The following is a 27338-nucleotide window of genomic DNA, read 5'->3' on the forward strand; positions in this document are numbered from 1 at the left end:
ATTAATTAATTAATTGGTTTGTTTATTTATTTCTTCCTCTGGCATAGGAATTCCGATAGGAAGCGCTCTGCTCTGTGCGTGGAAGACGCCCGTGCTTATTTACAAACGCCACGGTTATTTTCTCCCCCCCCCCCCCCAAAAAAAAACCCAACCCCCCAAAAATAAATGTACAGTACGGATTCCTATGGCTCCTGGGGCCGGGAGATTCCCGAGGAACATCTCAGGAGTCCCTTCCCGATGAAATCCGGGCAGCTGGGATTTAAAAAAAGAAAAAAAAAGGACAATAAAAAGAGATTAAATTCTTTGATCCGTGTCAGGCAGCAGGAGGGAGAGGCTCGAGGATGGTTCTGTGCCTTTCCCTCTTTTCCAGGGATCGATGCAGACTGGAATCAGGAAAATTGATGGGGTGGAGCAAAATCCCGAAGCAAAGCCTCAGGTTTAAGTAGGGCTTTGTGGAGTCAGGACCTGCTATGAGGCTGGCTTTGGTTTTGCTGGTTTTTTTGTGTGTTCTTGCATAGGAAAAAACCTGAAGAAACAGGAAAAATCTGGGGGTTGGGAGCCAGTCCAAGGTCATTTCTGCATAATTAATATTTTTCTACGTATCTCGGTGTCAGGCTGTCCCTCTGGATTTATCCTGGAAGAAAACAAGGCTGGAATTCCACCCTCATCTTTACACTTGTGATAAACTCCAGATTAACCCCAAATTAAGTCTTTAAATGCATCGCTCGTGTGGCCACCAGGAATCCTTGTGCAAAAACGAAGTTACATTCAGGAAATGCCCTGTGAGTTCCGCCAACTTCCTCGGATTTTTGTTTGGCCCAGAGCTGATCCCGAAGGTCCTCGCCAAGGGCAGCGCTGGGGATGCCAAGGTGGAATTCGGGAGGATCTGCTGATGTGCAAAAATAGGAGCAGACAAAGTCAGCATTTTCCCAAAGCAACGGGAGCTTCCCTGGGCCCACCTGGAGCTGCCTGGGCCCTGTCCTTGCAACAACATTTGGAAAAACGCCGAGTTTTGGGGCAGCCGCAAATTATTTTGGACCATAGGAAGACTGGAAGCAGCTGGAAGAAAATCCTGCCCACGGCAGGGAGAAAGGACAGCTTTGACCAGGTGATTTCTGGGGAAAAAAAATTCTAAAGGGTTTTTTGTTGTTGTTGTTTGGGGTTTTTTTTCTCTTGGCTGCAGGATCCATTCCTTGGATGCAAGAATTGCCCTGCCTGGAGCAAGCAGGGCCCGTGGTGAGTCCAGTGCTCCAGGTGGAGCGGGCTGGAATTCTGTCCTGCTGGGGAATGTCTGCCTCGGGATCTCCAGGGTGATATTCAGCTCCTTTTTCCCATCTCCAGCAGAAGCTTTAGGAAGGTGGTAGAGGATGAGGAGCTCAGGCTGCAGCTTTCCCCTGGCTTTCCTCCTGCAGCCGCTGCTCGTGGCCTTCCAGCTGAGTGCACGAACATTCTCACAGCTCCCACCGGGGCCGGGCAGGATCCCTCCAGCACCAGGATCCCTCCAGCACCAGGATCCCTTATCCACCAGGACCCTTCCAGCACCAGGATCCCTCCAGAACCAGGATCCCTTATCCACCAGGACCCTTCCAGCACCAGGATCCCTCATTCACCAGGACAATTCCAGCACCAGGACCTGGGTGACATCCTCGGCGAGGTCATTCCTGGGCTTTGGCTCTTCCCTGGCCTTCCTGGGGAGAGGGAGGGGAGAGGAAATGAGAGAATCTGGGATAAATGAGAGAATCTGGGATAAAAGAGAGAATCTGGGATAAATGGAGAACCTGTGGGATGAATGAGCGGATGAAGCAGCTCCCCCCGTGCTCCCCCAGCCCCTGATTGCTCAGCTCCCCTTCTCTGCCCAGCACCATCCCGGACACTTTGGATCAGCCCCTGAGCCCCCCGAGACCCCCCCAGACAGGGCAGGCAGAGGTGACACCGCCGGGGAGGTGACGAGAAGGAGGCACCCGCTGTCCCCCCGGCAGTCCCGGCGTACCCGGGGGACAGGAATGGGGTCCCGGGCTGCTCCTCACACTGCCGTCTCCCGCCCCCCGCTGGCCTCTTCCTTCTTCCTCTTCATCTTGCAGAAGCCGTGGAGGCCACAGAAACAGGCGAAGGTGAACTGGGGCATCCCCCGGAGCAGGAGAGGCTCGGGAGCGACCCCGGGAGACCTGGATGGGGACAGGGAGAGGAGTCAGGGCGGCAGCTGGGAGTGCACGGGCAGGAGGGAGGGTGGAGAGCAGAGCCCCAAATCCCAAATCTGGGACGTAAAACTGGGACATCACCCTGGAGCGGGACACATCTCATCCATCTTCAGTCCCTCTCCCTCTCCCTTCCCCTTTCCCCTTTCCCCTTTCCCCCTTTCCCTTTCCCTTTCCCTGCCACTCTCTCCCAAATTCCCCACCCCGCCAAACCCGTGGAGACCCAAACTCGCCCCCAGCCCCTCTCTGGCCAGCAGGGAGCAGCTCCCGGTGCCCGTGGAGCTGAGGATCCCTGGGGTTACCCCAGCACAGGGGCAGCACTGGCGGTGCCGGCACAAAGGGGCTCAGCTGGGACCGAATTCCCTCTCTTTGTGTCCGTTTTCCAGCAGATAAAATAATGCCCCAAAGCCCAGCCCACGCCACGGCCCAACAGCTGCAAAATGTAATTATGCAAATGCAAGGCTGGGGGGTTTTAAATAAATAACAAATCCTCGCAGAAATGCTGTCTGAAGGGAAATCTTCACTCGCTCCCTGCTTGAATTCTGAGCTTTTCATCAAATCACAGAATCCCAGACTGGTTTGGGTTGGAACTGACCTTAAAGCCCACCCAGTGCCACTCCTGCCATGGGCAGGGACACCTTCCACCGCCCCAGGGTGCTCCAAGCCCCGTCCGGCCTGGCCTTGGACACTTCCAGGGGTGGAAGATTCCATGGATAACCTTCTGTGCAGTTTGCAGATGGTTTTGCCCCAGAAGGGGCAGTGCTGGTGCTCAGGGGGAGTCTGGATTTGGGATCAGTTCCCATCAACACCAGCACGGACAGGGAGCACTCGGAGCCTCAGTTTACCCTCCGTGAACTGGGCATGAGCTCGCAGGGTTTGAGGCACTGTCAGAGTCTGGAGCAGCCCTAATTCCCAGCAGGGCCAGGTGGGAGGAAATGAAGCAGCCAGAGCAGGTGGAGCCCCGTCGGTGACAGCGGTGACAGCGCCGGGGGGCGATGCCACATCCCCGCCTTCCCCTTCTCCCTCTTTCCAAGGGGCCCAGCTGCAGCACAAAGCCCGAAACATCCCCTTTAATTCCCTCCTGCCGTCCGCGGCCATCTGGGTACCTGTCTGGGGGCTCCCAAATTCAATCAGGCCACCTCTGGAGCTCACAAATCCCCACGGCCGCCCCTCTAATGAGCGCCCCGCTCTGAATGGCTTCCCCGCACCGCGGCGGGTCCCGGCGTCCCCTCTTTGTGCGGCCGCTTTTTGTGTTCGCCAGCGCCGGGATGGGAATTCGGAGGGAGCGGCTGGGGCCGGGGGGCCCGCGGGGGCCGGGGGGGCCGCTCACCTCCCACCCCCGCGGCCTCCCGGGAACGCGCGGCTCCAGCTGGAGCGGGGAAGGGAAGGGGGGAACAGGGAAAGCTGTGGGGGCTGCTCCAGCGCTGCCCAGCCCCGGTCTGGCCGATGCTTTCCTTGCTCCGGGGGTGTTTAACGCTGTCCAGAATAACCAACCCCCCCTCCCAGACCTCCCAGGGTGGTCCCCAGGGGTGCCCTGTGCCACCTCACATCCCCCTGTGCCCGTCCCCCCCCTCCTTGCAGACACAAAACCACCCCGAGAGCCTGGGGGGTCTGGCTGGGACCCCATTAGGGACCTATTGAGATATTTAGAGGGGCTTGTAGCGCGCGGGCTTTTCAGGCTGACCCTCTGCCTCCCATTCAGGCAGGGGACAATGATGAATGAGCCCCGGAGAATGGAGGCAGCCCAGCTGAGGCCGACGCTCCTGTTCCTCTTGAAAAGGTGGAAAAAGGGATCCTGGAGGAGCAAGGAATAATTAAAAAAATTAAATGGACTGGCTCGGGCAGCGCTGACAGAAGCCCTGGCTGATTTGCAAGGGCCGGGCAGGCACCCCAGCCCCGCGCTGCCCTTTCCATTCAAGGGAGAAGATCCTCGGGATAAAACTCAGCTGCAGCCGAGAAAATGCGCGGAGCATTAAAAATGTAAAGCTGGAGAATTCTCTTTAGTCAACTGCATCACCGCGGGCCGTGTTTGTCACTGTCACAGTGATGAATTGGGAGCTGTCTGCAATCAGCATGCTCACTTTAATAATGTCACTTTCCCTGAGCCCGGAAAAATATCTTTCTGAAGCAGCTGGACCGAGTCTGTTCCTTAACCCAGCAATTCCCATTTCCCTGGAATTTGCTGGGCATCCGGGAAAGCTCCTGGTACCAGGAGCAGGTTTAGGAGGGAAGGAGAGCAGGGATGGCTCGGCACAGCCCCACTGCAGGGACACTCCCAGGTGACACCAGTGGCCGCCAGCCCCCGGGTTGGGATGCTCAGGCACCAGGATCTTTCATTCCAGCTGATTTTCCTCCCTCTCCCTCAGCTCTCCCACTTCTGGGAGACACCCTTGAGTTGACTTTTTAGCGAATCGGTTGGAAAAAACAACAAGTTTTGCGTTTGAACCCTCGGATTTCAGAGCTGCCTTTGCCGCCGGCGTGCCGGGCGCTTTCCTCGGGAAAGGAGATCATTTGCAATGGAAATCGGGGCTGTACTTTTTGCAGGGAGCCGAATGGAATTGAATTATTTGTGATGAAATGGAGAAAAAAAAATCTCGTTTAATTTGCCTTTCGTGATAACCAGTCCATCCATACCCACAGCCACGATTTTTAGGAAGGACTGATGATTTGGGGATCACCAGCCTGGCTTTCTAAAAGCCACTGAGGAAAACACCCTTGGAAGAGTCACAGCTGGGGCTTACAGGGATTCCCTCCTGAATCCTGGACTTCTCTGGGTGATGGGGATACTCCACGCACGGACCTTTGCCTGGGATTCTTGTTCCTTTTGGCTTTTCAGCATCCAAAGTTCAGCTCCTGCATCCCAGAACTCTCTGTTGGGGCATCCTCTCCCTGTGTGGATGCAACCCCTTTCTCACACTCCTCATCCTCCTCCTCCCAGCCCCAAAATCCATCCAATTTAGCATTTTTCCAGCCAAGCTTTCAAACTCATTATTTTCTAGCCTGGCTTTTTAATTTTTCCCCCCCCCAAAAAAAAACCCTCGGACACTTCTCTGCTTACAACCAGTCCTAAGCCAAACTCCACTTCAAAGCTGCTTCCCTAATGAGCAGCAGAGCTTTAAAAACCCAACAACAGAGGAGCCAGAGGAGGGGATAAAACCCACCTGAAAAGCAGCACCATCCCTTTAAGGGGAGATAATGAAGGGAGAAGATGTTGCCTGGCATGTTTGCAGAGAATCGCTAATTAAAACATCGCTTCTGTAAAGTCTGCTGATCCCATTGATTCTTTCCCCCCACACAGTTAATTTGCTGCTAGCAAGGCAAAGTCGCCAGGGTCCTCATTATAAAAATTTCACTGGCTGCAGCTAATGGTTGTAATTAATAGGTGCAATAAATTTCAAATGGGCAGCCGGGGTGTTCATTAGCTCGAGGCTGACTCAGCACCGGTGGCCTCACCAGTTCCTAAATAACCATTCCCAGGCAGCCGGGAGGAGGAGGAGGAGGAAGAAGAAGAAGAAGAAGAAGAAGGTGCACAACTGGTGCAGCCGTAATTCCCCAGCCAGGGCAGAGCTGGGTAAATAATTCCAGGATTTGTGTCCTTTTAGTCTCGTTTCTTTTTGTCCCGCCGGTGAATTGTCAGTGCAAACCTTCCTCCAGCTCCCCAGCTTTCCCAAACGCCTGGATTTGGGGTGAGATCAGCACTCGAGGAACTGAACCCTCTGAGGCAAAATATCCAACAATAACACCTCACATCCAGGCATGGATCAAACCCAGGCATGGCTTGGGTCGAGGATTTGGGATTTAATGTGGATTTTCACGTCCTGGTTCCTCCTCTCCGGGCATCCCGAGCCAGGGTTGAGCTTCAAACCCGCCCAGGCTCCTGCTGAGCATCATTCCCTGCCTGGAAGATCCCATGTGAGCACCAACCCTCCCAGGGAGGGCGCTGGGTGTCCCACAGGGCCGGGTGCTGCCACAGCTTTGATTAAAAAACTCAGCTTTTCGGTTCATTATCATCTGGCTGTAATTAAAATATTCATAGTTGGCACGCTTCCGCCAATTTATCCCCTGGCACCGGCAGCCGCGGGGCTGGGTGACCCAGCAGGGAGGTGCTGCTGCTTCCCTGCATTGCCCATCCCAATCCCTGGTGGAATTTGGGAGCTGGCGCCCTGTCCCTGCACATTCCTGAGCCAGAATTTGGGCTGGTGCCCCCCAGGGATGCCCAGGGGCTGATGTGGCATCGCAGGGGCTCCGTGCCGGGACACGAGGCTGTAATTCCCACTCCAGGCAGGACAAGCCCGTGCCTCGCCCGGTTTTGGGATGCTCCACACCCAGAGCCCGGCAGGAGCCCGGCCGGGGGATGCCTCCCTCACTCATTATCTGTAATTAGTGCTTGTCCTGCTCTCCACCATCACTCCTGCGAGCTCAGGAAGGACCAGCGAGTGCTGGAGGGGTCCAGCTGCTCCAGAATTTGCCTTTGCCGGGTGTTTTTGGGCACAGAACTACTCGGGAATGGCTCGGAGCCGCTCCTCCTCCAGCTCCTTTCAGCCCAGCGCTGGGATGAACTGGGAGTCCGCCGGGCGCCTGTTCAGAACCAGCCGAATTCGCGAAGATGCTTTGAAAATTCCCACCCGATCCCGCTTTCTTCCGCCCTGCCGTGAATGTTTCATCAGCCGGGGCAGCCGCGGAGGTGGCCCAGCCCTGCCCTGGCCGCGGGCAGCGCTCGGAGCCGTGCGGGCGGAGCCGCGCCAATCGAAAGGTGCCCGGGAGGTGATGCCAGCCGGGCTGGGAGCTCGCCTGGCGCTGGCAGCTCCTCCTCGGAACGATGGAGCTTTTCCAAGGGGCTCTGCCAAGGTTTTCTGCTCGGCAGCGCTTTCATGGGAACGCTCAGGGGGCGCTCGGGGGACCCAGATCTGGATGGGGTCTGTGGGATGCGATCGGCAGGAATGGGGTCTGTGGGATGGGGTCTGTGGGATGGGATCAGCAGGAATGGGGTGTGTGGGATGGGGTCTGCAGGAATGGGGTCTGTGGGATGGGATCAGCAGGAATGGGGTCTGTGGGATGGGGTCTGTGGGACATGACCTGCGGGATGGGGTCTGTGGGATGGGATCAGCAGGAATGAGGTGTATGGGGTGCGATCAGCAGGAATGGGGTCTGTGGGATGGGGTCTGCAGGAATGGGGTGTGTGGGGTGCAATCAGCAGGAATGGGGTCTGTGGGATGGGATCAGCAGGAATGGGGTGTGCGGGATGGGGTCTGCAGGAATGGGGTCTATGGCAGTGGGATCTGTGGGATGGGGCTCCTGCGAGCCCCTGACTGAAAACCTCGACTCAGATCTCTCCAAATCTCTCTGTTAAAGCCCTGGGGGGGCTGGGGCTGGCAAACAACACCAGGAGATTGGGCACAAAGTTGCCAGGCCTGGCTGCTGACCACCAGCCACCCCCACCAGCGTGCCCAGCCCGTTTCCTCCCCCCAGCTGCACACAACTGGCCGTGCTTCCTCCGTTCCTTTCCAGCCTCATCCGTGCCTTGCTAAAGGAAAATCAATCCAATGAAAGGCAGTGACAGCCATTCCCGAGGCTGCGGGATCCGGGAGCGCAGACAGGCTGCCGATATTCCTGCCTGGAGCTGCTGTGCCCATGGTAGGCATGGAAATATCCACAGGGGCCGGTGTTTGGGGCTGTCCCATCCCTGGAGGTGTCCAAGGCCAGGCTGGACAGGGCTTGGAGCACCCTGGGACAGTGGGAAGTGTCCCTGCCCATGGAATGGGATGAGCTTTAAGGTCTCTTCCCACCAAACCATTCCAGGAATCCTCGTGGTGACAGCGGGGACCATCCCGAGAGGATTTTCCTTCCCCACCACAACACTTTGGGTCGCAACAAAACAAAATGGCAAAAACGGGGGAGGTTCGGGTTCCTTGGCCCTGCTCTCCCTGCCTCGGCACCCTCATTCCAGGCTCCCATTCCCGGTCTGGAGCAGCCCCGGGGCGGGGGCGGAGGGGCCAAGCCAAGCGTGTCCCTCTGCCCGGCGTGAATGGCTCGGGGCAGGCATTGTCACGGGTGAATTTTCTGAATGAGCAAATCCTCATTAAAAAATAATTAAAACAGCCCGGCGAGATTGGCTTAATTCCTTTCATTTTGACGGATGGTGTTTGGTTTGGATGATTTATGTGCCAGCTCTCCCGCTTTCATTGTCGGAACTCATGGGATTTCACCATTTTCTTCCTTCCACACCTCCTTGAGTCATGGGATTACAGCTGAACCTCAGCTTTTTCCCCCTTTTTTTTTTGTTTTTTTCCAAGGACTATTATTTTTAAGGATGCATTCCAGGCTGGTGAAATAAACTTGAAAGGCTGACACCCAAATGAGTCAAAGCTCAGGAAGTGAGAAAAGAAAAAACTGAAGGAGGGAGAAATTGCTCGTTTCCTGCTCTGCGAGGGAGGGTGGAACCCCACGAGGTTGTTGGGGTGGTTGTGGAGGTGGTGGGGGCTGCAGGAACGGGATGGGACCTGTGGGAGTGGAGTCTGTGGGGTGGGATCTGCAGGAATGGGATCTGAAGCCATGGGATCTGCAGGAATGGGGTTGGTGGGATGGGATCTGCAGGAATGGGGTCCATGGCAGTGGGATCTGCAGCACCCCCCTCCTCTTCCGCCCCATGGCTCCAGCAAACTTCACCTTTGCACATTTCAGAAGTCTCAATTTGCCAAACCCTGCCCTATAACTAAACCCATCCTCCTCACACGCCCCTGGCCACCACCTCCCCTCACCACCCTCATGACCCCGGCCAGGCCACGACCTCCTGGGAGCTGTGGGGACAAACTGGGTGGCCCCAGCTCTGTGGTAGGAGACGGGGCTGGAGGTGCCCAAACTTCCCTGAACCCCCTTCTCAGGGGAGCACAGGGCTGCTGCCAGCACCTGGAAAATGCCATTCACCCTTGGAAATGCCCTTGGAAATGCCCTTGGCCTCTTCCCGGAGCTTTTGTCCCCCGGGATGCAGGTGGGGACTCTTTGAACCGTGCAAGAAAAGCTCCATCCCAAAGAAAATCGGCTCCCTCGCCGCTGCTGAATGGGGCCGGCCCCACCACCCCCGGCCCCTTTTGTCTCCCCTCCCTCTACCCCATCCCTCTGGCTCAGGCCCTGCAAGGCTTCAATGCCCCCTTTCACTCGGTGTTTGGCCCCAAACAAATTTGAGTGGCTCGAGAGGGGCTCGGGGAGTCGGTGCGGAGGTGTCTGGAAGGTGGAGTCCCTCCTCTGTGTAGCCCATGGCTTTTCGCCCTACATGAGTTCGGGAAAGCAATCACATAGGAATAAAAAGCCATAGACCACAGCAGAGGGCTTACCCTGGACAAGCCAGCAGTCTTTGGGAAAAGGGGAGGGAGAAGGGAAAGGAGAATGGGGGAAAAAAGTGACTCTTTGGGCTAAGTTGTCCTCCCTCCTTGTGACCAGCAGGAGCTCAGCCCCAAAAACAGAGTGGGTTCCCCCACAACCCCAAAACCAGGATGAGTTCCCACCCCAAACCCCCCTCAGCGCCACGGGGTGGCTTCTCCTGGGTTACGCAGGGCTCAGGAAGGAGCAATCCCAGCCTGGAATGCTCCCCTCTCTCAGCAGGGAGCTGACCCCAGAGGAGGACCCCGCATCCTGGATGCTGTGAGGAGCTGGGATTGCAGGGACAGCTTAAAAAGCCACGGTGCCATGGCCAGAATTAATTGCAGCGTGCCCCGGGAGCAGCCATGGAATGGTTGATTTCCCCTCACCCGGTGTCCTGGCCACGGCTCCACCTCATCCCCGTCAGCACCTGGCATCCTCTCATCTGTGCTGCTTCCCAGAATCCCAATGAACCCGACAAACCTAGAGTTAAAACCCAGGCGGCCGCTCTGGCTGCAAATGGAGCAGCACAAATTTCCACCTGCAGATCCAGCATCCTTCTCCGAGCAGGAGCTGCTGGAGCCCGCGGCATAAATCCCATTTTTGGGGAGAAGCACTCACCTTGGGGTGCAGCCGCAGCCTGCCGCGCAGCTCTTTGGAAAATCTGACCTGTAGGGCCACCAGGGGATTGCCCGGGGTGGCTGAGCAGGACCGGGATCTGAACCCCGTGGTGGCCCCGCTGCTCCCAGAGCTCACCTGGCTGCAGGGGCGGCGGGTGCTCGGCCAGGTTCATCCAACAGAGCCGCCTTTGTGGGCTCAGACAAAGGCCCAAAGAAAGGTCTGGCTGCCAACCCTCCTCCCGCTCGCTTCCCCCGCCGCCGCTTCCCCCCTCGCCCCCCCGGGCCTTTTCGGGGGAGTTTCCGTCTCCGGACCCACAAAACAGGCGCTCGGGACAAGGGGATGCGTTTCAGGGGGCAGAAGCTCTGCCGAGAGCTGGACACGGCCCTGATTCTTCAGGAAAAGCCTCTCGGCACCTGGGGGAGCTCCTTGGGTGGCACCAGAGCTGCGCAGGTTGTCCCTGGGAATGCTCTGGCCTCCGCCTTTGCTCCCTCCCCCTGCCAGGACACGGCTCGGCTCGTTCATCAGCGGCTGTTAATTGCCAGGGGCTGATGAGGTCAGGGTGGGAGACTCCCCAGAATCCCTGGGAAATCCCGGTTCTCAAACGCCCCAGCCGCCAGGACGGGAGGCAGGGAGGGATTTTGCTGTGGTTTGCAGTAGAAAAGAGCACGACTTTGACCTACAAACCGAACTCCTGGAGCGCAGGGCGGCTCTGAACTGGCATTTTCCCAAGGTTTTCCCTCTTTTATTTCCCATGAATGGTGAGGGGAAAGGGCCACCGTGTCCCCCACCTGTGACACGGCCACAGTCCCCTCCAGCCCCTCCCCAGGACGGTGTCCCCTCCTGGTATCCCAAAACATGGAGCTATTCCAGAGCGTCACTTGATCCCAAAATTCCATCCTTGGGAGCAGGTGCTGCTCTGGGAAGAGTTTTTGGGAAAGCCCCCAGCTATGGGGTGCACGCCAGGAGCCCCACATGGATCCCTGCACCCACCCACCCCTAATCCCCATGGATCAGCCCTAATCCCCATGGATCAGCCCCAGTCCCATCGTGCGGGGGGCGAGTCTGTCAATTTGTCCTTCGCGGCTCTTTGGGACGTGGCCCTCTGGCACCCAAGGCCTTCCCACGGAGGTGGCACCTGGCAGGGCACAGGCTGCTGTCCCCAGCACGGCAGCGCGAGGACACGTGTCCATCCCAGCGCCACCATCCCCTCTCCACGCCGCAGGGACCCCAGGACTGCCCGGAGCCGCCGGCCGAGCGCGCTGAGCTCACCTTTGGCAGAGTGGCACCGTCTCCGCGGGAAGGGCCCGGTGCCAGCGGGGACAGGGCTGGCATGGCGGGGACAGGGCTGGCATCACCGTCCTCTCCTTCCCCCGGTCCCCGCGGGGATGCCCGGGGCTGGGGGTGCCCAGTGCTGCTTGGGGGGAGGGGGGGTCACCCCGCTGCTCTGAGGCTCTTTTGGACCCCCCAACCTTTCTCTTGTTGCCACCGCAGCACCCCCGAGCTGCGCGGGCACATGGCTGGGGTGGTTGTGCCGCGAGGGGCTGGGAGCGGAGGGAGGGAGGGAAGCGGGGAAGGAGGGAGGGAGAGAGGGAGGGAGGGAGCGGGGTCAGGTATTTCTCCATCCCTGGCTCCGGAGGGCCGCTAACAAAGGCGCTATTGAACTGCAGCCGCTCTGGTCTGTGAAGCAGAAACCTCTTGTATCTGCTCCGGTGCTTTGATCTCCCTCCCCCGGTGGGATGGGCATTACTCATGTCCTGCTGCTCGGGCACCGCTGCCAGCGCGGCACGGCGGGGACAAACCCCCGCTCGTCACCGCGGCGTCGGGAAATGTCCCGCCGGCATCACGCACCCGCCGCTCACCCCACTCCTGTCCTCCCTCTCTGCCTTTCCTCTGCAACCCCCCCCCCAAACCCCTCCATCCTCGCAGATCCCAAACTTTCGGGGGTCGGCGCGGTGCTCAGCCGAGCGTAGGGGCGGGAGGAGCCGCGCTCTGCGCCGCGCATTCCTCTCCTGTAATTAAAGCCGGTGCGCTGGGTGGAGGGGGAATTTCCCAAAGGGTTTTACTGGCGTGTGGACAAGGGTCAGACAATGAGAACATTTGACAGGGTGCCCAAATCCGCTGTATCTTGGATACGCTCAAAGCCTCCCCCGTGCTCCTCGTCCCAGGCGCTCCTTTGGGGGAGGTGGGGGAGGTTGGGGCAGGTTCGGAGGTGGCGACGGCGCGGGGGGAGCTTGGGGACTCTCACAAAAACCCCGCAGCTTTCAACCCAGCCAGGCTGCCCCAAAAATGCCAATGCTTGAACAGCACAAGCTCTGGAACCACACTCCCGGCGGGATGCGCCTGGAAGTCCTGGGAAGAGGCATCAAACGCACCTTGGAGACTCTCAGCGCTCGGATCGGTGCTTTAAAAAGTGCTCTGCTGCCTTCAGCAGGTCCCTGCCTCTCTCCCTGCGGATCCAGGGGCACTGGGGGCTTATCCCGGTTTTGCCAGTCCCAGGGGATGCTCTGACAACCTGCCCAGAAACCATCCCAGTTTCCCAAAAGCGCTCGAGTGCCTTTGGAAATCTCACTCCCTCCTGCCTCTCCAGCTCATTTGCAGAAATCCTGGCAGCTCCCACAGCACCCAGAGGGGCTCGTGTGGGAATCGCCTCTGGAGCAGGGAGGGCCCTGGGGTGACCACACGGCAGCACCCAAAATGAGGGCACCCGGAATTAGAACATGGGAGAGATCCTCCATGGAGCCAAGGGCTCCCAGCACCATTCCCGAGGTGCATTCCTGCTTTTCCCAGCTCCCGGGTGTGGGGAGAGCCCGGGGATGTGTGCAGAGCCTGTTTGTGTCCCCGCCGTGGGGTGGACACAAATAAAACCCCCCGAGAACTGGGATGGACAGATGGACAGACAGATGGATGGACACTCCAGAGCAGAGCCGGGAACATCGTGTTTTCCACAGAGATCCACACCAGTTGCATCCCCATGGAGGCAGACTCAGCCTCTCTTTTGGGGGATCAGCTGCAGCTCCCCCTCCCCAGGCCCAAACCGGCTCGTGCCCCATCAGGCCCTGATTCCTGGTGGATTTTTAAACATCAACCCTCAGAATTTTGGGGAGTTTGGGAGTCAGAATTTGGGCAACGATCCATTTGCAAACTGTCTTGCCAAGTGGCTCCAGCACAGCCAGATTAGATCTCCTAATCACATTTCCGAGGCGCCCGGGATCATGGATTGGGGATTTAGAGAATATTCGTCATTGTAACAATGTCATTTCCCAGCCCTTACCTCGTTCTCCGAGTCATTATGCCCGGACTTTATGGCTTCATGGGAACATCTCCCAAGGAAAAGGGAGGCTCCGGAACATTTGTGGTGCAGCTGAAGGTGCGCCGGTTGTCTGTCACCTGCGCATCCCATGGACGGGGTGATTCCGGGGTTATTTATGGGTTTTAATCAGCTTCCTCATCACCACCTGATTTTCTACTGAAAGCTGCTTGAACAGAACCCAAATCTTTGCAGAATTCCTGATAAATCTTCCAGGAATAAAAAGCAGGGAGGGGAGGGACCAGGGAAGCTGAGGAACGGCCCAGATTCTGCAAAGCTCTGGAGAGCAGAGCTCCCCTGCTTCCCTGCGGAGCTGAGGGTGAGACCACAGCATCTCCAACACCTTTATGGAGGCATTCCAGGGAAATGAGCTCCATAAATCCCTGTTTGCAGCCACAGCAGCCATGGCAGCAGCGCAGGCAGAGCTGCAGCATCACAGGCAGAGCCCGGCTCCCTTCCCCGGGATGCAGCCATGGAAAACCACTTTGGGAAGGGCCAAACTGCTCCTGGTTTTCCAGGTGCACACACAGCCAGGGGCTTCTTCCAGGGCACAGAATCCAGTGTGGAACTGCTCCGGTTTGTTTGGAGGAGGGAAAAGAGATCTTTCATTCCTGGCTGATTTGCACTTTGCTTCATTCCCATTGGGATGCTCCTGCCCACCCCTCTCCAGGAGTGCAGGTGTTGCCCCCTGGCAGCCCAGGAGATGTTTCCCTTTTCCAGTGGGCATTCCAGGCTTTCCCTGAATCGGATTTGTGTATGAAAAGTGGGGCTGGAGAGGTGCTGAGGGGACAGCGCTGTCCCCACACCGGGCAGTCCCACGGGATTGGCTTTTCCATGGGTGCCCGAGGTTGCAGGAATGTTCCCCCTGGGACAGTTTTGGGCCAGGAGGGATATTTTGTGTCTCCAGTTCGTTTGTGCCACTCAGCTTCAGGCACAACACCAGCCTGGAGGAGCTGCAACCTCTCCTTCCCACTTTTCCATCTGGAGCAGCACGCCGCTTCCAGCCCTCCTTCCCTCTCCCCCAAACGACTATTTTAGGTGACGGGAAATGCAGCGAAAGGTTTTTCTTTGTACCGAGCAAAGTATCCTCCAACCCTAAATGATTTCGTTTCTCAGCTTGCTGGGATAATTCAGGGTAAATTCATTTCTGTTTGACCCCTCGGTGCTCTGCAAACCAACAAATCCATCCTGAGCAGGGAACCGACCCTTGGAGAGGCCCCAGGATCCCAAAATCGTGACTTGTGTGCCCCAGGTCACAGCCCAAATCCCTCTGCTCAGCCCCACTGCTCTTTGCAGAGCGCCGATTCCTCTGGATTTATTTCCAGGTGGAAGGATGGGAGAGGCAGAGAGGGAAGGGACGAGATAATGACCCAGATCTGCTCCTGCTCCCTCACCATCAATTTTTCCATGGAGCCCATTAGGAGACGGCAACAGCAGCTTGGGAATCCAGGTAAGGCCCTCGCTAACAAGATCCTCCTGGGCCTTTTAGCACCTTCCTGGTCACAGATATCTCAGCTCCTGCAGCCCCAGCTGTAATTAAGTCTGGGCTGCGAGGCAGGAGATGCCGCAGGAGCTGGGGGGGAATCTGTCTTGATTTGCTGGAGCAGCTGCAGGGCTGGTGAGGGATGGTTTGGATCAGGCAGGGATTGGAGCTTGATGGCCTGGATCTGGATCAGGCTCAGTGGCTTGGATCAGGCAGGGATGGGGGACTGATGGTCTGGTTCCATCAGTTGTGGCGAGCCAGTGGTCTGGATCTGGCAGGGATGGGGGGTCAGTGGTCTGGATCTGGATCAGGCTCGATGGTCTGGCCCTGGCAGGGATGAGGGGTCGATGGTCTGGTTCCATCAGGGATGAGGGGTTGGTGGTCTGGTTCCATCGGGGATGAGGGGTCGATGGCCTGGCCCTGGCAGGAATGGGGGAGCTGCCCCTGAGCCACCCTGGGTGCTTCAGGGGCTGGTCCCTGGTGAGGGATCCCTCGTTCTCCAAGTCATGATGACTTTTTGCCTTTATAGGAACATCTCCCGTGGAAAAGGGAGGCTCCAGAACCTTTCTTGCACTGGTGCTCTGGACAGCTGAAGTGGCAGAGGGTGTCAAGCCTCACGCAGCTTTTCCTGCTCTCCCAGGGTTTGAGAGACCCTGTCTGGGTGCTGAGGGGCCAGGTTTGCTCTGGGTTTGGGGTTTCAGGGTTGTGCTGAGCAAAGGGAAGGTCCTGACAGCCGAGCTCAGGCTGACCCCAGGTCTTGGGCAGCTCAGCGCAACAGGCAAGGGATGCGTGTAGGAAATGTGGGACTGGAATGAGGCAGCACATGGAGTAGCCCCTGGAGAGGGAGCAGGGCCATCCTAGAGGCTGTTGGGCAGCCGGAGTGCTGGGGGCATCTTCCGTGTTGGGTCCAAGGGGAGGCAGATGTGGGGCCACTGCTGGCCCCGTTGCTCCCTGTTACTCCCTGTTATTCCCCGTTATTCCCTGTTCTACCCCGTTATTCCCTGTTGCTCCCTATTGTACCCCGTTGCTCCCTGTCCCCAGCTATTCCTCCTGTTCTGCTGACTCGTGACACAACGTGGCACCTCTCAGCACGAGCAGGAATTCACCTGAAGCCGGTGACCCTTTCCCGCTCCGGAGCCGGTCCCTTCCCTACTCGCCCCCCCTGGGCAGGGCACTGGGGGCTCACTGTCCCCTCCCAAGGGACAGCCACACCTGCGGCGTGGCCCAGCCCCACGGGGACACGCACAGGGGCAGTGTGAGGGTGTCCCACCCCTGTCCCTGAGCCTGCTGTCCCTGCCTGGAGCCAGCCCAGCCCTGCTCCCACCCAGCCCTGCTGCTGCTGCAGGTCTGCCACTGCTCCCTGGGGACACACAAAAACCAGGAGGGGACATTGTCTGAGCCCCTCTGGGCACTCCCAGCTCGCTCATCAGAGAGGGGCCCAGGGCTTCTGTCCCCCTCCCCTCTCCTCAGTGGCACTGGAGCTGCTGGCAGGGAAAAAATCCTCATTTTCCTGAGCGGGTCTTGCAGTCCAGACGCGTGAGAGCACCGGGCACCGCCACACCACATGCACAGAGCCCCCACACCAGCCCCCAAATCCCTGCACGAGCCACTGGGACCCATCTGGGCTACCCAGACCTCTCAGGACCCCCTCGTTTTCGGCACCACAACACACCTGAACGAACAGCAGCAATCAGGTGACACCAAAATCGCGGCAATTCCTCTCTCCAAGTCCTTAATCTGCTTTCTTCTGGCTGACATCACCGCTCAGGTTGATACACGAGCTGCTTCCCTTATCTTTCTTTGGGATTACCTCATCGGAGAGGACCCGGAGAGCCTCCCTCTCCCTCTCCCTCTCCCTCTCCCTCTCCCTCTCCTTCTCCTTCTCCTTCTCCCTCTCCCTCTTCCAGCTCGGGGCTTGGAGCTGCAAGTTTGCAGCCGGAGGAAGGAATCGCTGGGATGCGGCTCCAGCAGCACCCCCAGCCCTGCCGGCCACTTCCTCCCGCATCCTTCCAGGATCCGGGGATATCCAGCCAGGCGCAGGCAGCGGCAGATCGGCTCTCTGCCCTTCAGAAAGCAAGACGCACCTTCTGCAGCAGGCAGAGGCTCCGTGGGATTTGTTCCCGCTATAAACAATGCCAAAGTGTTCGCTCGCACGCAGAGCCCAGTCCTGCGAACCCCCCGCCTCACCTGGGAGAGACGAAAAACTTAAAACGTAAATTCGGGTACGGGAGCACCCATTCCAGCCCCGGCGGAACCCAACCGTTAACGAGCTCACGTGTAATTAACTGATAACTGCCTTAACATGTGTTGCATGTAATTCTCTGTCAACATAAATAATGGGGATGTAGCATGAATATACACACACACCTCACAGATATTCACACAGAGATGAATTTTCACCAGCTCGGGATTATTCTCACCCAAAACAAAGCCAATTTAATTTTTCCCCAAGCTCACCAGCTACCTCCACAAGAGCAGAGCCGCAGCAAGCCACAGCCACCCTTCGGCTACAACACCGCCAGGAGAATTAAATCCATATATTCCCACGTTCTCGGCACAGACTGAGGGCTCGGATCGCTTTGGGATGCTCCAGGCTGGCATCCCCGGGGATGCTGCCCAGGAAAGGCAGCCGGGAGCGGGGGGATGCAGGTGCCTGCGGGTGCTCCGCGTGTGCTCAGCGCCGATCCCACCGCGGGCTGAGCGTTCCCCCGGTGCCCCCACTCGCCCTCACGCACGCAACTCCTGCAGGCAACGCTCCAGACAAAGAAAGCGAGAGAAAAAAACGCCGTCTTACTTTTTTTCCTCCTTTTTTTTTTCTCCTGCTTTTCTTCCCCCCTCCTCTCTCCTCCCGCAGCCTCACCCGCGGGACTCCAGCGATTCTTTTTTTTTGGGGGGGGGGATCCTGCAAAGCAACTTCAGGAGGCGCCGGGCGCTGCTCGGAGCCGAGCGGAGGCACCGGGGAGAGCTCGGCCGGCGGAGAAGAGAAGGAACAAAAGCCCCGGCGCTGCCCGAGCGGTGCTGAATAGGTGTCTTCCTAATTGTAAAGGGGATTGTGAGGCTGTGTGTGGCTGCGGGGCGGGAGGGGGCGGGTGAAGGGGCGATGGGGAGAGGCCTCCCTCCCTCCCACCCGGCTGGGGCCGGGCCGCCCGCAACCCCGAGCCGAGCTGGTGCATAAATTATCTCCTGGCTCTCCATCTCTCGCCGCCGGAGCCGCGCATCCCCGGCAGTTTCCCATTCCCCGCACGGCCGATGCGGTACCCGGGGCACGGACCCCGCTGCCCCTCGCCCCGGGCAGCGATGCCGCCTCTCCTCGTCTCTCCCCGGCTCTCCACGGCTCTCCCGGCTCTTCCCGGCTCGCCTCTCTCCCGCTTTCCTCCTTCCTGCTTTGTCTCCGGCCCCGTCTCGCAGCCGAGCAGACACAAAAGAGCCTCTGACCTGGGGGGAGAAATCCCCTTTTCCGGGAAAAAAAAGCCCACCCGAGGTCTCCGGTGCGCGCTTTGAGCAGGCAGGGGAATTAAAAATAGCTGGGCTAGCTCGGAATCGGAGGCAGCATTCCTCCCCTAATGAGTCTAATTAGTGGGATGAGGATGGAAGCGGCTTTCCCTGCGCCTTTCCCTGTCTGCAAGCACTGCCCGCGCTCTTTCAGGGGCTTTTGGGGGAAAACGGCGTTTTCCCACTTCCAGGAGCTGCTGGGGCAGGAGCTGTCCCTGGGTGCAGCTCTCGACCTACGCCTCAGCTGCCTTAAGCACCTCCGTCTCCAACGAGAGAGGGTCAGACAGGATTAAACCCCAAACGCGCATCCCGAGTCCTCCGGGGCTTGGCAAAGCAAAGACAAGTCGGATTTGGGACCTTTTTTTTTTTGGTTGTTCCTTTCCGCGGCTCGTTGTTGTTCCTGCACCTCAGCTCTCCCAAATCCCGGGCTGTCAGTGGAACAACGAGGGATTCAGTGGGGATTTAGCCGGGCTCGGGAGCCAGATCCTCCTCCCGTGGCAGCGCCCGAGCCGCCTGAGCCCGGCATTACCTCACCCCGAGCCGGGACAGCGGGTGCGGGGCTGCTCTGCCCTGGGGACACGGGAGGTCCCCGGAGGGGGGCAAGGACCCCTCCTGCTCTCTGCCCTCTCAATAACTCCAAAAATCCAAATTTTAGCCATTAATTTTGGCTGCAGGGGTGTGGGTGAGGCGCGGGATGGGGTGAGGATGGAGCAGGGTCCATCCTGCGCATCCTTCCCCTAAACAGGGATGGCACAACTGATGAATCCCCCTTGATGTGCTGGGCAGCTCATTAACTGATGGGCCTAATGAGCTGCTGGGGTTGTCCAACAAGCCAGGAGCATTGGGATTGGGGGGACAATGTTGGATCTGGGCACGGGATTGCCGGAGCAGAAGTCCAGGCAGGCCAGGAGCGGTCAGGGAGGGCTGAGCCGTCTCCCAGCATCTGCTCCGCTCTGACATTGTGCTCACTTGGGCTTTTTTTTAATTGTCTTGATGTCCCTCATTTGCATAATCCCCCATAATGCAGCGCAGCAGGACTTTTGCTCTGAGCTAATAAATAGACGACAAAAATAAATGTGTCATGTAAGATTTGCTTCCATTCCTTGCCTTTGTGAGGGAGCTTTCACCAAGGAATGACGCCGGCAGCGTTGATCTCACAGGAACTGTCAGCCTGGCCTGCCACGAGCAGCGACTTCCCCTCGCCCCGGGTGCTCAACTTTGCCAGATGTTTTCAGCCGAACTCGCCAGCGAGCAGCAGGAAAAGGTGGCTGTGGAAAGCCGGCACGCTCTCCTGGCGACCTGGGGATTGCCCCCAAAGCTCTTCCCCCAAATCACCCCACCCCAAAAATGTCCCCCAGGCCGCCAAAATGTTCGTTGTTGTGATTTTGCATCCCGTGATGGGCAGGCAGGTGCCTGCGGTGCCTCATTCTTGGGGTATTTAATTCAGAATTACGGGGCGCTGTGGTTTCCTCTCCTCTCCGGAGCCGTGCCCAGCTCTCCTCTCACGGCGGTGATGAATTACTGATGAAATTCGTTCCCTGAGCTGAGGAAAAGGAGTAATTGCTGTGCCATGAATATCCAAGTGGGCTCATGAGGCCGGGAAAGCGCCGTGTGTTTGCTGCAGGAGGATTTCCCCCTTGGTTTGACAAGAATTTATTCGTCCTTTTCCAAGAATTTGGCTGGATGGAGCTCGGGATGTTGATGGGAACCGCAGAGATCCTTTAGCAGGCTCCGAATGTCAAAACACGGTTTTAGAAGAAGTTCGCTGGGTGTTTTCCCAGGATGGAGCTCGGCTGGAAGTGCGGGAGCTGCGGGAGGATCCCTGGGCTCCAGAGGATCCCTGGAATGCCAGGCCTGTGAAGAGATTTCGATCTGATGGAGCGATGAGACTCCTCAGATTCCTGGAGGTGTAGCAGGGATGTTTCCTTTGAAATTCCTCGGGATTTCACACCTCGTGCATTCCAGGAGCTGGGTTTTTTCCTTTCTTCCCCCAGCCCTGTGATCCTGGAGGATTCTCAGCTCTGACCTAAGAACACTTCAGCATTTCCCACTCTTTTGTTTGCTGAGAAAAGCCTGAAAACACCAGTCCTGAAGGGTAAATGCCACAAGAGAAATAAAAACCTGATCGTAGGTGAAGTTCCTTTTTCTCTTTTAAACCCTGACCATTTTAACTCATTTTTATGGCTGTCCATAACACGACTCTGGAGTGGGAGAGCTCTCCACCCTGGGAAAAGAAATTCCATCCACAACAACTCCTCTCCCAGCTCATCCCAGCAGCGACATCTTCACCCCAATGGTCTGGACCAGCCCCTGAGCACCAGATCCATGCACTGGGATGAGAGACTGGAGCGCTGGGAGCTGGGAAGGCAGAGATCCATGAGGGTGGAAAGAAGGGAGAACCAGCGGGAGCGAGATGAGGCGCAGGAGCGAGGGATGGACGGCTGTGGAGTCTCCCTCCACGATGCAGCGAATAATTTCCCTTTTCCCCACAGCACCAGGGCGAGAGGACGGGATCATCCGTCTTCATTACATCCCTGGAATAGGCTCTGTCAGGTTCCGCTGTAAAACCAATCAATATTCCCTTGGCCTGGCTGCCCACAGCTCCCGCCAGGCCGGGAGGAGCTGCACAACCAGGGCGGGCACGGGACATGCCAGGCACCACTTTGGGTCCCCAGGGGGCTGAGGGGACACAGACACACCCAATTATTGCCCCGGGCTGTCCACACACGCTTGGGTTTTGAAAGGAGTTCACGCTTTTTCTCATCCGGCTCCCCGGGGGTTTTCCTTTTCCTTTGCCATCAAATCTGCAGGCAACAGAACAAATCTCCTGCCGCAAAACCCCGCAGGAAGGAGTTGTTCAGGGAACAAAAAATCACTCAGGAAAGCCTTCTTTGCCCAGTTGCAGTCACACAACCCCGCTCCGATTGCGAAGCCAGCTCCAATCAGAGCTCCCACACAGAGCAAGGCACCTGCAGGGGAGCTCCAGGGATCAGCCCTTCCCAGGCCAGCAGCATTCCCACTGTCCGGTTGCTCCTGAGAACCACCAGAGAGAGGACAGACCCTGGAATGGGAGACCCTCAGGGCAGACACGTCCCTGACCACCACACCTTTGGACATGGAATTTGGATTTGGGGTCTTTGGGTTTTACCGGGAGATGCTGGAAGCAACCACAACTGGGGGTGCCTGGTTGGGGCAACTGCCCGGCAGCAGGCAGCCCTCAAACCGACCTCAGGCCTGGCATGACCCCTCCATGCCCACCCTGCAGACCTTTCCCGGGGTGGGAACGGGGCTCTGGTGATCCCCCCTGCCCTGGGAAGCTCCCCCAGGGCCGCTTCCACGCCTCGTGCCCGGGCTCCTGCTGCAACAAAAGTCTCTCAGCAGGCGAGACAAGCCCCATCCATCTCGCTCCCAACCCGGCCACGCAACTAAAAATAAGCCAATAAAGGAGCAATCACCTCGGAGCGGCAGCGGCAGCTCCTCTATCAGAGCAGGGAGGGCTGCGGCAGCGGCGGCAGCTGCGCCCAGCTCCGCGGCCAGCCAGGACCCCCAGAGCCCCCTGCCCCTCTCTGCTGTGCTGTGCCAGCAGTGCCAGCACCTGCTGCTGCCCCACAGCTCCGGCTCTGCCTCGCTGGGCTTGTCCAGGGTGCTCCTGGCTGTCCCAGGGCACCTCTGAGAGTGCTGGCAGGAGGTGGGGACAGCTCCGAGCTCCCGGCGCTGCTGGGAGCAGGAGAGGGGCTCCCCTGACAGAGGAGAAGTTTAGGGTGGATACAGGGAAGGAACTGTGCCCTGTGAGGGTGGCACAGGGTGCCCAGAGCAGCTGTGGCTGCCCCTGGATCCCTGGAAGTGTCCAAGGCCAGGTTGGACAGGGTTTGGAAGAGCCTGGGATAGGGGAAGGTGGGGGAGGTGGAACTGGATGAGCTTTAAGGTCCCTTCCCACCCAAACCAGTCTGGGATTCCGGGATCATGGCAGGGTTTGGGTGACCACCCCAAACCCTTTCTGCAGACAACAGCGAATAACTCAAACACCCCAGCCCTGTGTGTGGATCAACTTCTGTGGGGTGAGGACCCCAATTTGGGACAACACTCCCACCCCTCCTTTCTGTCAGCTTTTAATGAACGATCTGTTCAAGTTCTGCTCCTCTCCACTGTCCCAGCAGCTGAACTGTGACTCTGGGGACCCCGATCCTGGTGGTGCCGCGTCCCTGCCCCTGCAGCTGCCGGCCCTGGGGCAGCTCCAGCCTGGCGGGACGCGCTGGGCGTTTGCCTCCGTTCGCGCTCGTTTGTCATGGAGATCTCCTGGCATTTTTTAAAGGGGAGATGAATTCCGGGGAGCTCTGGGCTCCGATTTCCCCGGGGCAATGGCTCTGCCGGGCCGCGCGCAGCGGAGCCGCGCTCCCGTCCTCCCGCTGCTCCTGATGGAATTTGATTCCGCGCTGCCAAATCTGCAGGGCTGCGAACACATTCCCGCTCCTGATTAATGGGAGTAATTTCTGCTTGAAAGAAGGTTTGAAATGAGCAGCCGAGGGGAAGCGAACGCTGAGGGTTCCCCCCAGTCCCCCCCTCCCCCGGCGCTCGCTGCTGTTTGCATTTCCCAGCTCGGGGATGGGCGAGCAGCTGAACAGACTCGCTGGCCCCGTTTCAGCGCGGCAGAAGGTGTGGGAGGCAGGGGGGCTGCGGGGATGGGCAGGGGGACGAGCCAGGGGACCCCCAGGACCTCGGGCCGGACGGGGAAGGGACCCCCGGGCCCACGGAGCCCGGCCCGGCTCAGCCGCACCGGAGGAAAAGGGGACACACGGGGGGGACACCGGGGGAGACACGGAGGGGACACGGAGGGACGCGGGGGAATACGGGGGGACACAGGGGGGACACGGAGGGACACGGAGGGACACGGGGGGCCTGTGCGGGGGGTTGAGGGGCACCAGGGGGCTGCACGTGGGCGGCCGGTGGGTCTAAAGGTGAGGGAAAAGAGGGGTCCCGCCTGGGGGTACCCCGGCTGCGGGGTCGGGGGTGTCGCGACCCCCCGTGAGCTCAGCCAGGGCTCAGCCCTCCTGTCCCCAGCCTGGGGTCACACTCCTGGGGTGTTCCCATCCCTGTCCTTCCCTCCCGCCCCACCGTTGTAGCCCCAGGAATCACGGGAGCTTTCCCCCGTCCCCTCCGTCGTCTCCCTGAGGAGCAGCGGTGGCTCCGCATCTCCTTTTCAATTTATTTTTATAAGGAAGGGGAAAGAGAGAGAGGGAGAGGGAGAGGGAGTCACATCCTAATCTGGCAAAATGTCAGGGAGTGATTCAGAGAAGAGGAGAGCGGCAGAGAGAGGCAGCCCACACAGGAGACTTGTTTCTGATTTCCAAATGTCAGCATGTCCTTTAATTAAATGCTGATTAACAGGGGACGTGCTCCCCTGCGCCGGAGCCGGGGCTGCTGCTGCTGCAAGCCGCGGCTCCACGGAGAAGCCGGGCACCGCTGCAGCTCTGCCAGCCCCGGGATGAGCTCCTGGCAGTCCTGGAGAGCCGCGGGAGCCGAGCCAGGCTGTGCTCGAGTCCCCGCTCCTTGTCCTGTCCCCGAGCTGGGACCCAGCCCGTGATTTTTGTCCCCATGTGAAGCTGCAGCGGGTGCAGCTGAGTGAATCTGGATGCAAACCCTGAGGTGGATGCTCTTGCTTTAGTTCGAGCAGCTCTTTCCTTCCTCAGCTCTCCCTGGGCACTCCAGCCAAGCTGCAAAAATGTTACTGGATTTGGGATCTCTGGGAGCAACCTGTGTCCCTCGGCATGATCGGCTTCGATGCTGCTCTTTGTCCTCTCGGGCTGCCTGGGCTTTGAGCTCGGTGGGAGGGTGATCCTTGAGGGAAGGAGGGCTGGGCTGGGCCCTGGGGGTGTCCTGGGGGTGACAAACCCTCGCTGACCCCTGGAAGTGGGGAGTAGCTCCCTACGGACAGAGCCAGGCCGGGCAGTGTCCCACTGCCTCAGTCCTGGCTGCTGCTCCCGAGCCCCAGGGGTTGATGGAGGTGGGATTGGGGATGGAGGTGGGATTGGGCATGGAGCAGGTGAGTCTGGGCAGCACCTGTGCCTCACTCCATGTTCCCACTGCCATTCCTGGCCTGGCAATTGCTTTGCTGTGTCTGGATTCTCCTGGGGAACTTCACCAAGTGCCCTGGGATGGGTGATTCCCAATCCCGGCCCTGCCCGGCCCTTTGGGATGGCTCAGGATGGTTTTATAAGGCTTGGGGCAGCCCCACACGAGGTTTATGGGACAAGAGAGGAACGTTCTGCTCTGCACCCCTGGCTGGCCACGGAAGTGCTCCCGAGAGGACAAAAGCTCTCCAGGCTGCACAGGAACTGGGGCGGGTCCTCTGCGGACCTGTGTCACACGGAGCCACTCGCACAAAGCTGCCAGGGAGGTGACAGGGCTGAGGCCACACGCCAGACAAGGCTAAATCTGAAACGGGCTGTAATTAAAATCAAGATTTCGGTGCCAAAACGGAGAGGAAAAGCTTTCCATGGTCATCCTGCCACGTCCACAGCTCTGCCTGCTCCGCACATCCCTCCCAGTGCCACTGGAGGTCCTCTCTCCCTTTTTGTGTCACCTTGGGGGGTGTGAGACGGGGTGACCAGGGGCCTTGGGTGTCCCCTGCCCCGTTCCCAGTGCCATGTGCAGATCTCTGTGTGCCCCATGTCCCTGTTCCCTGTGTCACAGGGCTCTGAGTGTCCCATGTCCCTGTTTCCTGTGTCACAGGGCTCTGGGTGTCCCTGTTTCCTGTGTCACAGGGCTCTGGGTGTCCCTGTTTCCTGTGTCACAGGGCTCTGGGTGTCCCCTGTCGCCGTTCCCGGTGCCATGTGCAGCTCACAGCAACAAGTGCTCCCTCTCCAAACTCCCGCGGCGACGCTGCCTATTCCCAAGCGCCACCTGATGGCATCAGCCCCAGGAAGGATTTGTTGGACAACATTTGCACAGACACAGACACAGGAATCAGCTCCGAGGGTGGAAATGGGGAATGGGGGCGCCGAGGGCAGCCCTGGCCCAGCACCTGCCCCGCTCCCGTCCGGAGCAAAGCTGGGTGCAGGGAGTGCACAGCCGGCTCCTCTCTTCTTCCCAAGAACACAAAAGTTCTTCCAAGCTCCCCAGCAGACAGATTCTCCTGCAGGATCCCCACAGCTCCCCTGTTTCCCCTTGACAGGCCTGAGAAAACAGCTCCGGGAGAGCAAATGACACCGAAATCCCGGGAGCAGCAAGCCCCAAACACCTCCCACGGGGAAACGAGAGAGGAGCCACTTTCCTCTGCCACCAGACATGGGGTTTGTCGCACCAGTGTCACCTCCGCCTCCCTCTGGTGCCTCCCAGCTGCGTGTTGGGACCCTCCAAGCGGGAGTTTGGATACGCTGCAGCTGAAGGAGAGGAGCTCCCCCAGCACAGCGAAGAGCTTTGCACAACCAGGAACAGAGCCAGGCTTCTGCCTGCCCCTTCCCCAAACCGCTCCAGGGCAGGGGACGCAGGTGACATTAACCAGCGCTGGGTCAGGGTCCTCTTTGAGCGTTAAACCCTCGGAGAGGGGAGTTTAACTCCGCCGTGCCCCCGTTTCACCGCTGCCCCTCCCCGGCGAGTGCCAGACACGTGTCAGGGAGAAGCTCCCGTTTGGGGCAGCCCCTGGATCCTCCCGTGAGCTGAGCAGGGCTCCCAGGGATGGATTCACCAGCTGGGACCCCTGGAATGAGCCAACCTGGCCGTGTCTGGCTCCCCAGGGATGGATTCACCAGCCGGGATCTCTGGAATGAACCAACCTGGCCGTGCCCCGGCTCCGGAGCCCACCCAGCCGGCGGAGACCACCCATCCCTGCTGCTCTCCCCATTCCCGATTTTGTCACACTCAGGGAGCACCGAGACCCCGCAAAATGAAGGCTCCCAGATGGAGAGACCGCAGCAAAGTGTCGGTGCTGGGAGGGACGGGGAGAGCACGCCGGAGGAGGGGAGGTGGCGGCGCTGGGGAAGGGGGGGGATGAATCATTCCGAGGGAGCCAGATTTCCATGATTCCCCCTGCCGGAAAATTAAAGTCTGCTCCGAGTTTGCATCCCAAATGTGATTGCTCTGGGCTCCCTGCCTCGGAAGGCACGTACCTGTCTCAGCAGCCGGCCCTGGCGGGCTCAGGGTCCATGCTGGCTACCTGGCAGCGGGCTCTGCCTTCTGTTCCCGCTGAGCAGCATCTCTGCTCTGCACACCGAGGGAGTTAAAAGCTGCAACTTAAGGGCTCGAGGGGGGGTGGAGGTGGACGCACCCGCCGAGCATGAAAAGCAGCCATTGGCTCTGCCTCGCCGGCTGCTCTGCCGCTGGGTTGGGCTGAACATGTGTCATCCATCCCCTCGGCTCCCCTCGGCTCCCGGGCGCTGGCCGGGCCCCCTCGGGGCCGGCGAGGCGGGGAAGGAGGCGCGGGGTTGAGGGGGGTGACCTTGGGGAAAGAGGCGCGGGGTGAGGGGGATAAATCCTGGGAAGGAGGGGCGTTATTGAGGGGACAACCCTCGGGAGGGAGGGGTGTTATTGAGTGGGATAAATCCTGGGATAGGAGGGGCGTTATCTAGGGGGATAAATCCTGGGAAGTAGAGGCGTCGTTGAGGGGGTAACCCCGGGGAAGGAGTTGTTGTACCCCGGTGTGATGAACCCCAGGGAAAGGAGTCCTGTTATCCCGGGGGGGATGAACCCCGGGGAAAAGAAACGCGTTATCCCAGGGGATAAACTCCGGGGAAAGGAGTCCCTTTACCCCGGAGCGGTGAACTCCACGGGCAGGACTCGCGTTATCCCCGGGGGATGAACTCCACGGGCAGGACTCGCGTTATCCCCAGGGGATGAACTCCACGGGCAGGACTCGCGTTATCCCGGGGATGAACTCCACGGGCAGGAC

At 58.9% G+C, this 27338-nt stretch overlaps 2 long non-coding RNA genes across 5 annotated transcripts; one reads left to right on the forward strand and one right to left on the reverse strand.

Annotated features, from left to right (window-relative positions):
• Positions 1 to 26653, reverse strand: LOC116455430. 4 transcript variants are annotated; one of them, XR_004244385.1, is made up of 3 exons: positions 26560 to 26653; positions 1991 to 2165; positions 1 to 1688 (listed from the first exon to the last, which is right to left on the reverse strand). It is a non-coding gene; the product is annotated as an uncharacterized LOC116455430 (long non-coding RNA). The 4 variants fall into 4 exon arrangements; XR_004244386.1 differs by lacking the exon at positions 26560 to 26653 and adding an exon at positions 17757 to 18010; XR_004244384.1 differs by lacking the exon at positions 26560 to 26653 and adding an exon at positions 11442 to 11756.
• Positions 7312 to 8265, forward strand: LOC116455431. Its single transcript, XR_004244388.1, has 3 exons — positions 7312 to 7379; positions 7422 to 7829; positions 7995 to 8265. It is a non-coding gene; the product is annotated as an uncharacterized LOC116455431 (long non-coding RNA).
• Positions 26654 to 27338: the final 685 nt, after the last annotated feature.

This window comes from Corvus moneduloides, chromosome 24, assembly GCF_009650955.1.
Source record: "Corvus moneduloides isolate bCorMon1 chromosome 24, bCorMon1.pri, whole genome shotgun sequence".
In the NCBI taxonomy this organism is placed as follows: Eukaryota; Metazoa; Chordata; class Aves; order Passeriformes; family Corvidae; genus Corvus; species Corvus moneduloides.